We start from the raw sequence: 11,484 nt of genomic DNA on the forward strand, positions 1-11,484 counted from the left end.
CCGAACTCCTGGGTCCTTCTTGAACACCTGGGTCCCTCCCGAACTCCTGGGTCCTTCCCGAACTCCTGGGTCCCCTCCCGAACACCTGGGTCCCCTCCCGGACTCCTGGGTCCCCTCCCGGACGCCTGGGTCCCTCCCGAACGCCTGGGTCCCATCCCGAACGCCTGGGTCCCTCCCGAACTCCTGGGTCCCCTCCCGAACTCCTGGGTCCTTCCCGGACGCCTGGGTCCCCTCCCGAACTCCTGGGTCCTTCCCGGACGCCTGGGTCCTTCCCGGACTCCTGGGTCCCCTCCCGGACTCCTGGGTCCTTCCCGGACTCCTCGGTCCCCTCCCGAACGCCTGGGTCCCTCCCGAGCTCCTGGGTCCCTCCCGAACTCCTGGGTCCCCTCCCGAACTCCTGGGTCCTTCCCGGACGCCTGGGTCCTTCCCGAACTCCTGGGTCCCTCCCGAACTCCTGGGTCCTTCCCGAACTCCTGGGTCCCCTCCCGAACTCCTGGGTCCCTCCCGAACTCCTCGGTCCCCTCCCGGACTCCTGGGTCCCCTCCCGAACTCCTGGGTCCCCTCCGGAACGCCTGGGTCCCCTCCCGGACGCCTGGGTCCTTCCTGGACTCCTGGGTCCCTCCCGAACTCCTGGGTCCCTTGGGGCACTCCTGGGTCCCCTCCCGGACTCCTGGGTCCCCTCCCGGACTCCTGGGTCCTTCCCGGACTCCTGGGTTCCTCCCGAACTCCTGGGTCCCCTCCCGAACGCCTAGGTCCCTCCCGAGCTCCTGGGTCCTTCCCGAACTCCTGGGTCCCTCCCGAACTCCTGGGTCCTTCCCGAACTCCTGGGTCCCTCCCGAACTCCTGGGTTCCTCCCGAACTCCTGGGTCCCCTCCCGAACTCCTGGGTCCTTCCCGGACGCCTGGGTCCCCTCCCGAACTCCTGGGTCCTTCCCGGACGCCTCTGTCCTTCCCGAACGCCTGGGTCCCTCCCGAGCTCCTTGGTCCCCTCCCGAACTCCTGGGTCCCTCCCGAACTCCTGGGTCCTTCCCGAACTCCTGGGTCCTTCCTGAACTCCTGGGTCCTTCCCGAACTCCTGGGTCCCTCCCGAACACCTGGGTCCCCCCTGAACTCCTGGGTCCCCTCCCGAACTCCTGGGTCCCCTCCCGAACTCCTGGGTCCTTCCCGGACGCCTGGGTCCCCTCCCGAACTCCTGGGTCCCCCCTGAACTCCTGGGTCCCCTCCCGAACGCCTGGGTCCCCTCCCGGACGCCTGGGTCACCTCACGAACTCCTGGGTCCCCTCCCGAACTCCTGGGTCCCTCCCGAACTCCTGGGTCCCTTCCGAACACCTGGGTCCCCCCGAACACCTGGGTCCCTCCCGAACTCCTGGGTCCTTCCCGAACTCCTGGGTCCCTCCCGAACACCTGGGTCCCCCCTGAACTCCTGGGTCCCCTCCCGAACTCCTGGGTCCCTCCCGAACTCCTGGGTCCCTTGGGGCACTCCTGGGTCCCTCCCGAACTCCTGGGTCCCTCCCGAACACCTGGGTCCCCCCTGAACTCCTGGGTCCCCTCCCGAACTCCTGGGTCCCTCCCGAACTCCTGGGTCCCTTGGGGCACTCCTGGGTCCCTCCCGAACTCCTGGGTCCTTCCCGAACTCCTGGGTCCCTCCCGAACTCCTGGGTCCTTCCCGAACTCCTGGGTCCTTCCCGAACTCCTGGGTCCCTCCCGAACTCCTGGGTCCTTCCCGAACACCTGGGTCCCCTCCCGAACTCCTGGGTCCCCTCCCGAACTCCTGGGTCCCTCCCGAACTCCTGGGTCCCTTCCGAACACCTGGGTCCCCCCGAACACCTGGGTCCCTCCCGAACTCCTGGGTCCTTCCCGAACTCCTGGGTCCTTCCTGAACACCTGGGTCCCTCCCGAACTCCTGGGTCCTTCCCGAACTCCTGGGTCCCCTCCCGAACACCTGGGTCCCTCCCGAACACCTGGGTCCTTCCCGGACTCCTGGGTCCCCTCCCGAACTCCTGGGTCCTTCCCGGACGCCTGGGTCCTTCCCGGACTCCTGGGTCCCCTCCCGAACTCCTGGGTCCTTCCCGGACTCCTGGGTCCTTCCCGGACTCCTGGGTCCCCTCCCGAACGGCTGGGTCCCTCCCGAGCTCCTGGGTCCCCTCCCGAACTCCTGGGTCCCTCCCGAACTCCTGGGTCCCTCCCGAACTCCTGGGTCCTTCCTGAACTCCTGGGTCCCTCCCGAACTCCTGGGTCCCCTCCCGAACTCCTGGGTCCCTCCCGAAATCCTGGGTCCCTCCCGAACTCCTGGGTCCCCTCCCGAACTCCTGGGTCCCCTCCCGAACACCTGGGTCCCTCCTGAACTCCTGGGTCCCCCCTGAACTCCTGGGTCCTTCCCGGACGCCTGGGTCCCCTCCCGAACTCCTGGGTCCCCTCCCGAACTCCTGGGTCCCCTCCCGGACGCCTGGGTCCCCTCCCGAACTCCTGGGTCCCCTCCCGAACTCCTGGGTCCCTCCCGAACTCCTGGGTCCCTCCCGAACACCTGGGTCCCCTCCCGAACTCCTGGGTCCCTCCCGAACTCCTGGGTCCCTTGGGGCACTCCTGGGTCCCTCCCGAACTCCTGGGTCCCTCCCGAACACCCGGGTCCCCCCTGAACTCCTGGGTCCCCTCCCGAACTCCTGGGTCCTTCCCGAACTCCTGGGTCCTTCCCGGACGCCTGGGTCCCCTCCCGAACTCCTGGGTCCCCTCCCGAACGCCTGGGTTCCTCCCGAACTGCTGGGTCCCCTCCCGAACTCCTGGGTCCCCTCCCGAACTCCTGGGTTCCTCCCGAACTCCTGGGTCCCCTCCCGAACTCCTGGGTCCTTCCCGAACTCCTGGGTCCCCCCTGAACTCCTGGGTCCCCTCCCGGACGCCTGGGTCCCCTACCGAACTCCTGGGTCCCTTGGGGCACTCCTGGGTCCCTCCCGAACACCTGGGTCCCTCCCGAACTCCTGGGTCCCTCCCGAACTCCTGGGTCCCCCCGAACACCTGGGTCCCCCCGAACACCTGGGTCCCTCCCGAACTCCTGGGTCCCTCCCGAACTCCTGGGTCCCCCCGAACACCTGGGTCCCCCCGAACACCTGGGCCCCTCTTGAACTCCTGGGTCCCCCCTGAACTCCTGGGTCCCTCCCGAACTCCTTTGTCCCTCCCGAACTCCTGGGTCCCTCCCGAACTCCTGGGTCCCTCCCGAACTCCTGGGTCCTTCTCGGACTCCTGGGTCCTTCCCGGACGCCTGGGTCCCCTCCCGAACGCCTGGGTCCTTCCCGGACTCCTGGGTCCCCTCCCGGACTCCTGGGTCCTTCCCGGACTCCTCGGTCCGCTCCCGAACGCCTGGGTCCCTCCCGAGCTCCTGGGTCCCTCCCGGACTCCTGGGTCCCTTGGGGCACTCCTGGGTCCCCTCCCGAACTCCTGGGTCCCCTCCCGAACACCTGGGTCCCCCCTGAACTGCTGGGTCCCCTCCCGAACTCCTGGGTCCCCTCCCGAACTCCTTGGTCCCCCCCGAACTCCTGGGTCCCTCCCGAACTCCTGGGTCCTTCCCGAACTCCTGGGTCCCTCCCGAACTCCTGGGTCCTTCCCGAACTCCTGGGTCCTTCCCGAACACCTGGGTCCCCCCTGAACTGCTGGGTCCCCTCCCGAACTCCTGGGTCCCCCCCGAACTCCTGGGTCCCTCCCGAACTCCTGGGTCCTTCCCGAACTCCTGGGTCCCTCCCGAACTCCTGGGTCCCTCCCGAACTCCTGGGTCCCCCCCGAACTCCTGGGTCCTTCCCGAACTCCTGGGTCCCTCCCGAACTCCTGGGTCCTTCCCGAACTCCTGGGTCCCCCCCGAACTCCTGGGTGCCCCCTGAACTCCTGGGTCCCCTCCTGAACTCCTGGGTCCTTCCCGAACTCCTGGGTCCCTCCCGAACACCTGGGTCCCCCCGAACACCTGGGCCCCTCCTGAACACCTGGGTCCCCCCTGAACTCCTGGGTCCCCTCCCGAACGCCTGGGTCCCTCCCCGAACTCCTGGGTCCCTCCCGAACTCCTGGGTCCTTCCCGAACTCCTGGGTCCCTCCCGAACTCCTGGGTCCCTCCCGGACTCCTGGGTCCCTCCCGAACTCCTGGGTCCCCTCCCGAACGCCTCGGTCCCCTCCCGAATGCCTGGGTCCCCTCCCGGACGCCTGGGTCCCTCCCGAACGCCTGGGTCCCCTCCCGAACGCCTGGGTCCCTCCCGAACTCCTGGGTCCCCTCCCGAACTCCTGGGTCCTTCCCGGACTCCTGGGTCCCCTCCCGAACTCCTGGGTCCTTCCCGGACGCCTGGGTCCTTCCCGGACTCCTGAGTCTCCTCCCGGACTCCTGGGTCCTTCCCGGACTCCTCGGTCCCCTCCCGAACGCCTGGGTCCCTCCCGAGCTCCTGGGTCCCTCCCGGACTCCTGGGTCCCTTGGGGCACTCCTGGGTCCTTCCCGAACTCCTGGGTCCTTCCCGGACGCCTGGGTCCCCCCTGAACTCCTGGGTCCCTCCCGAACTCCTGGGTCCCTTGGGGCACTCCTGGGTCCCTCCCGAACTCCTGGGTCCCTCCCGAACTCCTGGGTCCCCCCCGAACTCCTGGGTCCCCTCCCGAACTCCTGGGTCCCCTCCCGAACTCCTGGGTCCCTCCCGAACTCCTGGGTCCCTCCCGAACTCTTGGGTCCCTCCCGAACTCCTGGGTCCCCCCTGAACTCCTGGGTCCCCCCTGAACTCCTGGGTCCCTCCCGAACTCCTGGGTCCCTCCCGAACTCCTGGGTCCTTCCCGAACTCCTGGGTCCCTCCCGAACACCTGGGTCCCCCCTGAACTCCTGGGTCCTTCCCGGACTCCTAGGTCCCTCCCGGACTCCTGGGTCCCTCCCGAACTCCTGGGTCCTTCCCGAACTCCTGGGTCCCTCCCGAACACCTGGGTCCCCCCTGAACTCCTGGGTCCCTCCCGAACTCCTGGGTCCCTCCCGAACTCCTGGGTCCCCTCCCGAACTCCTGGGTCCTTCCCGGACGCCTGGGTCCTTCCCGAACTCCTGGGTCCTTCCCGAACTCCTGGGTCCCTCCCGAACACCTGGGTCCCTCCCGAACTCCTGGGTCCCTCCCGGACTCCTGGGTCCCCTCCCGAACGCCTGGGTCCCCTCCCGAACTCCTGGGTCCCCTCCCGAACGCCTGGGTCCCTCCCGAACTCCTGGGTCCCTCCCGAACTCCTGGGTCCCCTCCCGAACTCCTGGGTCCCTCCCGAACTCCTGGATCACTCCCGAACTCCTGGGTCCTCTTCCGAACTCCTGGGTCCCTCCCGAACACCTGGGTCCTTCCCGGACTCCTGGGTCCTTCCCGGACGCTTGGGTCCCCTCCCGGACGCTTGGGTCCCCTCCCGAACTCCTGGGTCCTTCCCGAACTCCTGGGTCCCTCCCGAACTCCTGGGTCCCTCCCGAACTCCTGGGTCCCTCCCGAATTCCTGGATCCCTCCTGAACACCTGGGTCCCCCCTGAACTCCTGGGTCCCCTCCCGAACGCCTGGGTCCTTCCCGGACTCCTGGGTCCCCTCCCGTACTCCTGGGTCCCCTCCCGAACTCCTGGGTCCTTCCCGAACTCCTGGGTCCTTCCCGGACGCCTGGGTCCCCCCTGAACTCCTGGGTCCCTCCCGAACTCCTGGGTCCCTTGGGGCACTCCTGGGTCCCTCCCGAACTCCTGGGTCCCCCCCGAACTCCTGGGTCCTTCCCGAACTCCTGGGTCCTTCCCGGACGCCTGGGTCCCCCCTGAACTCCTGGGTCCCTCCCGAACTCCTGGGTCCCTTGGGGCACTCCTGGGTCCCTCCCGAACTCCTGGGTCCCCCCCGAACTCCTGGGTCCCCTCCCGAACTCCTGGGTCCCCTCCCGAACTCCTGGGTCCCTCCCGAACTCCTGGGTCCCTCCCGAACTCCTGGGTCCCCCGTGAACTCCTGGGTCCCCTCCCGAACTCCTGGGTCCCCCCTGAACTCCTGGGTCCTTCCCGGACTCCTGGGTCCCTCCCGGACTCCTGGGTCCCCTCCCGAACTCCTGGGTCCCCTCCCGAACTCCTGGGTCCCCCCTGAACTCCTGGGTCCTTCCCGGACTCCTGGGTCCCTCCCGGACTCCTGGGTCCTTCCCGGACTCCTGGGTCCCTCCCGGACTCCTGGGTCCTTCCCGAACTCCTGGGTCCCTCCCGAACTCCTGGGTCCCTCCCGGACTCCTGGGTCCTTCCCGGACTCCTGGGTCCCTCCCGAACACCTGGGTCCCCCCTGAACTCCTGGGTCCCTCCCGAACTCCTGGGTCCCTCCCGAACTCCTGGGTCCCCTCCCGAACTCCTGGGTCCTTCCCGGACGCCTGGGTCCTTCCCGAACTCCTGGGTCCTTCCCGAACTCCTGGGTCCCTCCCGAACACCTGGGTCCCTCCCGAACTCCTGGGTCCCTCCCGAACTCCTGGGTCCCTCCCGGACTCCTGGGTCCCCTCCCGAACGCCTGGGTCCCCTCCCGAACGCCTGGGTCCCCTCCCGAACTCCTGGGTCCTTCCCGAACTCCTGGGTCCTTCCCGGACGCCTGGGTCCCCCCTGAACTCCTGGGTCCCTCCCGAACTCCTGGGTCCCTTGGGGCACTCCTGGGTCCCTCCCGAACTCCTGGGTCCCTCCCGAACTCCTGGGTCCCCCCCGAACTCCTGGGTCCCCTCCCGAACTCCTGGGTCCCCTCCCGAACTCCTGGGTCCCTCCCGAACTCCTGGGTCCCTCCCGAACTCCTGGGTCCCCTCCCGAACTCCTGGGTCCCTCCCGAACTCCTGGGTCCCTCCCGAACTCTTGGGTCCCTCCCGAACTCCTGGGTCCCCCCTGAACTCCTGGGTCCCCCCTGAACTCCTGGGTCCCTCCCGAACTCCTGGGTCCCTCCCGAACTCCTGGGTCCTTCCCGAACTCCTGGGTCCCTCCCGAACACCTGGGTCCCCCCTGAACTCCTGGGTCCTTCCCGGACTCCTGGGTCCCTCCCGGACTCCTGGGTCCTTCCCGGACTCCTGGGTCCCTCCCGGACTCCTGGGTCCCTCCCGAACTCCTGGGTCCTTCCCGAACTCCTGGGTCCCTCCCGGACTCCTGGGTCCCTCCCGAACTCCTGGGTCCTTCCCGAACTCCTGGGTCCCTCCCGAACACCTGGGTCCTTCCTGAACTCCTGGGTCCTTCCCGAACTCCTGGGTCCCTCCCGAACACCTGGGTCCCTCCCGAACTCCTGGGTCCCTCCCGAACTCCTGGGTCCCTCCCGGACTCCTGGGTCCCCTCCCGAACGCCTGGGTCCCCTCCCGAACGCCTGGGTCCCTCCCGAACTCCTGGGTCCCTCCCGAACTCCTGGGTCCCCTCCCGAACTCCTGGGTCCCTCCCGAACTCCTGTGTCCCTCCCGAACTCCTGGGTCCCTCCCGAACACCTGGGTCCGTCCCGGACTCCTGGGTCCTTCCCGGACGCCTGGGTCCCCTCCCGAACTCCTGGATCCCTCCTGAACACCTGGGTCCCCCCTGAACTCCTGGGTCCCCTCCCGAACGCCTGGGTCCTTCCCGGACTCCTGGGTCCCCTCCCGTACTCCTGGGTCCCCTCCCGAACTCCTGGGTCCTTCCCGAACTCCTGGGTCCTTCCCGGACGCCTGGGTCCCCCCTGAACGCCTGGGTCCCTCCCGAACTCCTGGGTCCCTTGGGGCACTCCTGGGTCCCTCCCGAACTCCTGGGTCCCTCCCGAACTCCTGGGTCCCTCCCGAACTCCTGGGTCCCCTCCCGAACTCCTGGGTCCCCTCCCGAACTCCTGGGTCCCTCCCGGACTCCTGGGTCCTTCCCGGACTGCTGCGTCCCTCCCGGATTCCTGGGTCCCTCCCGAACTCCTGGGTCCTTCCCGAACTCCTGGGTCCCTCCCGAACTCCTGGGTCCTTCCCGAACTCCTGGGTCCCTCCCGAACACCTGGGTCCCCCCTGAACTCCTGGGTCCCTCCCGAACTCCTGGGTCCCTCCCGGACGCCTGGGTCCCCTCCCGGACGCCTGGGTCCCCTCCCGAACTCCTGGGTCCTTCCCGGACGCCTGGGTCCCCTCCCGAAGTCCTGGGTCCTTCCCGGACGCCTGGGTCCTTCCCGAGCTCCTGGGTCCCCTCCCGAACTCCTGGGTCCTTCCCGAACTCCTGGGTCCTTCCCGAACTCCTGGGTCCCTCCCGAACACCTGGGTCCCCTCCCGAACTCCTGGGTCCCTCCCGAACTCCTGGGTCCCCTCCCGAACTCCTGGGTCCCTCCCGAACTCCTGGGTCCTTCCCGAACTCCTGGGTCCCTCCCGAACTCCTGGGTCCCTCCCGGACTCCTGGGTCCCCTCCCGAACGCCTGGGTCCCCTCCCGAACGCCTGGCTCCCTCCCGAACTCCTGGGTCCCTCCCGAACTCCTGGGTCCCCTCCCGAACTCCTGGGTCCCTCCCGAACTCCTGGGTCCTCTTCCGAACTCCTGGGTCCCTCCCGAACACCTGGGTCCCCTCCCGAACTCCTGGGTCCTTCCCGAACTCCTGGGTCCCTCCCGAACTCCTGGGTCCCTCCCGAACTCCTGGATCCCTCCTGAACACCTGGGTCCCCCCTGAACTCCTGGGTCCCCTCCCATACTCCTGGGTCCCCTCCCGAACTCCTGGGTCCCCCCTGAACTCCTGGGTCCCCTCCCGTACTCCTGGGTCCCCTCCCGAACTCCTGGGTCCTTCCCGAACTCCTGGGTCCTTCCCGGACGCCTGGGTCCCCCCTGAACTCCTGGGTCCCTCCCGAACTCCTGGGTCCCTTGGGGCACTCCTGGGTCCCTCCCGAACTCCTGGGTCCCTCCCGAACTCCTGGGTCCCCTCCCGAACTCCTGGGTCCCTCCCGAACTCCTGGGTCCCTCCCGAACACCTGGGTCCCCCCTGAACTCCTGGGTCCCCTCCCGAACTCCTGGGTCCTTCCCGAACTCCTGGGTCCCTCCCGAACACCTGGGTCCCCCCTGAACTCCTGGGTCCCTCCCGGACTCCTGGGTCCTTCCCGGACTCCTGGGTCCCTCCCGGACTCCTGTGTCCTTCCCGAACTCCTGGGTCCCTCCCGAACTCCTGGGTCCCTCCCGAACTCCTGGGTCCTTCCCGAACTCCTGGGTCCCCTCCCGAACTCCTGGGTCCTTCCCGGACGCCTGGGTCCTTCCCGAACTCCTGGGTCCTTCCCGAACTCCTGGGTCCCTCCCGAACACCTGGGTCCCTCCCGAACTCCTGGGTCCCTCCCGAAGTCCTGGGTCCCTCCGGGACTCCTGGGTCCCCTCCCGAACGCCTGGGTCCCCTCCCGAACGCCTGGGTCCCTCCCGAACTCCTGGGTCCCTCCCGAACTCCTGGGTCCCCTCCCGAACTCCTGGGTCCCTCCCGAACTCCTGGGTCCTCTTCCGAACTCCTGGGTCCCTCCCGAACACCTGGGTCCTTCCCAGACTCCTGGGTCCTTCCCGGACGCTTGGGTCCCCTCCCGGACGCTTGGGTCCCCTCCCGAACTCCTGGGTCCTTCCCGAACTCCTGGGTCCCTCCCGAACTCCTGGGTCCCTCCCGAACTCCTGGATCCCTCCTGAACACCTGGGTCCCCCCTGAACTCCTGGGTCCCCTCCCGAACGCCTGGGTCCTTCCCGGACTCCTGGGTCCCCTCCCGTACTCCTGGGTCCCCTCCCGAACTCCTGGGTCCTTCCCGGACGCCTGGGTCCCCCCTGAACTCCTGGGTCCCTCCCGAACTCCTGGGTCCCTTGGGGCACTCCTGGGTCCCTCCCGAACTCCTGGGTCCCTCCCGAACTCCTGGGTCCCCTCCCGAACTCCTGGGTCCCTCCCGAACTCCTGGGTCCCTCCCGAACACCTGGGTCCCCCCTGAACTCCTGGGTCCCCTCCCGAACTCCTGGGTCCCCCCTGAACTCCTGGGTCCCTCCCGAACACCTGGGTCCCTCCCGAACTCCTGGGTCCCCTCCCGAACTCCTGGGTCCCTCCCGAACTCCTGGGTCCCTCCCGAACTCCTGGGTCCTCTTCCGAACTCCTGGGTCCCTCCCGAACACCTGGGTCCTTCCCGGACTCCTGGGTCCTTCCCGGACGCCTGGGTCCCCTCCCGGACGCTTGGGTCCCCTCCCGAACTCCTGGGTCCCTCCCGAACTCCTGGGTCCCTCCTGAACTCCTGGGTCCCTCCCGAACTCCTGGATCCCTCCTGAAAACCTGGGTCCCCCCTGAACTCCTGGGTCCCCTCCCGAACGCCTGGGTCCTTCCCGGACTCCTGGGTCCCCTCCCGTACTCCTGGGTCCCCTCCCGAACTCCTGGGTCCTTCCCGAACTCCTGGGTCCCTCCCGAACTCCTGGGTCCCCTCCCGAACTGCTGGGTCCCCTCCCGAACTCTTGGGTCCTTCCCGGACGCCTGGGTCCCTCCCGAACTCCTGGGTCCCCTCCCGGACTCCTGGGTCCCCTCCCGGACTCCTGGGTCCTTCCCGGACTCCTGGGTCCCCTCCCGAACGCCTGGGTCCCTCCCGAGCTCCTGGGTCCCCTCCCGAACTCCTGGGTCCTTCCCGGACGCCTGGGTCCCCTCCCGAACTCCTGGGTCCTTCCCGGACGCCTGGGTCCCCTCCCGAACTCCTGGGTCCCCTCCCGGACTCCTGGGTCCCTCCCGAACTCCTGGGTCCCTTGGGGCACTCCTGGGTCCCTCCCGAACTCCTGGGTCCCCTCCCGAACTCCTGGGTCCTTCCCGAACTCCTGGGTCCCTCCCGAACTCCTGGGTCCCCTCCCGAACTCCTGGGTCCTTCCCGAACTCCTGGGTCCCTCCCGAACTGCTGGGTCCCCTCCCGAACTCCTGGGTCCTTCCCGGACGCCTGGGTCCCTCCCGAACTCCTGGGTCCCCTCCCGGACTCCTGGGTCCCCTCCCGGACTCCTGGGTCCTTCCCGGACTCCTGGGTCCCCTCCCGAACGCCTGGGTCCTTCCCGAGCTCCTGGGTCCCCTCCCGAACTCCTGGGTCCTTCCCGAACTCCTCGGCCCATCCCGAACTCCTGGGTCCCCCCCGAACTCCTGGGTCCTTCCCGAACTCCTGGGTCCCCCCCGAACTCCTGGGTCCCCTCCCGAACTCCTGGGTCCCTCCTGAACTCCTGCGTCCCCTCCTGAACACCTGGGTCCCCCCTGAACTTCTGGGTCCCCTCCCGAACGCCTGGGTCCTTCCCGGACTCCTGGGTCCCTGCCGGACTCCTGGGTCCCTCCCGAACTCCTGGGACCCCTCCCGAACTCCTGGGTCCTTCCCGGACGCCTGGGTCCTTCCCGGACTCCTGGGTCCCCTCCCGGACTCCTGGGTCCTTCCCGGACTCCTGGGTCCCCTCCCGAACGCCTGGGTCCCTCCCGAGCTCCTGGGTCCCCTCCCGAACTCCTGGGTCCTTCCCGAACTCCTGGGTCCCTCCCGAACTCCTGGGTCCTTCCCGAACTCCTGGGTCCCTCCCGAACTCCTGGGTCCCCTCCCGAA

This window comes from Streptopelia decaocto, assembly GCF_964273445.1.
Source record: "Streptopelia decaocto genome assembly, contig: HAP1_SCAFFOLD_216, whole genome shotgun sequence".
NCBI lineage: Eukaryota > Metazoa > Chordata > Aves > Columbiformes > Columbidae > Streptopelia > Streptopelia decaocto.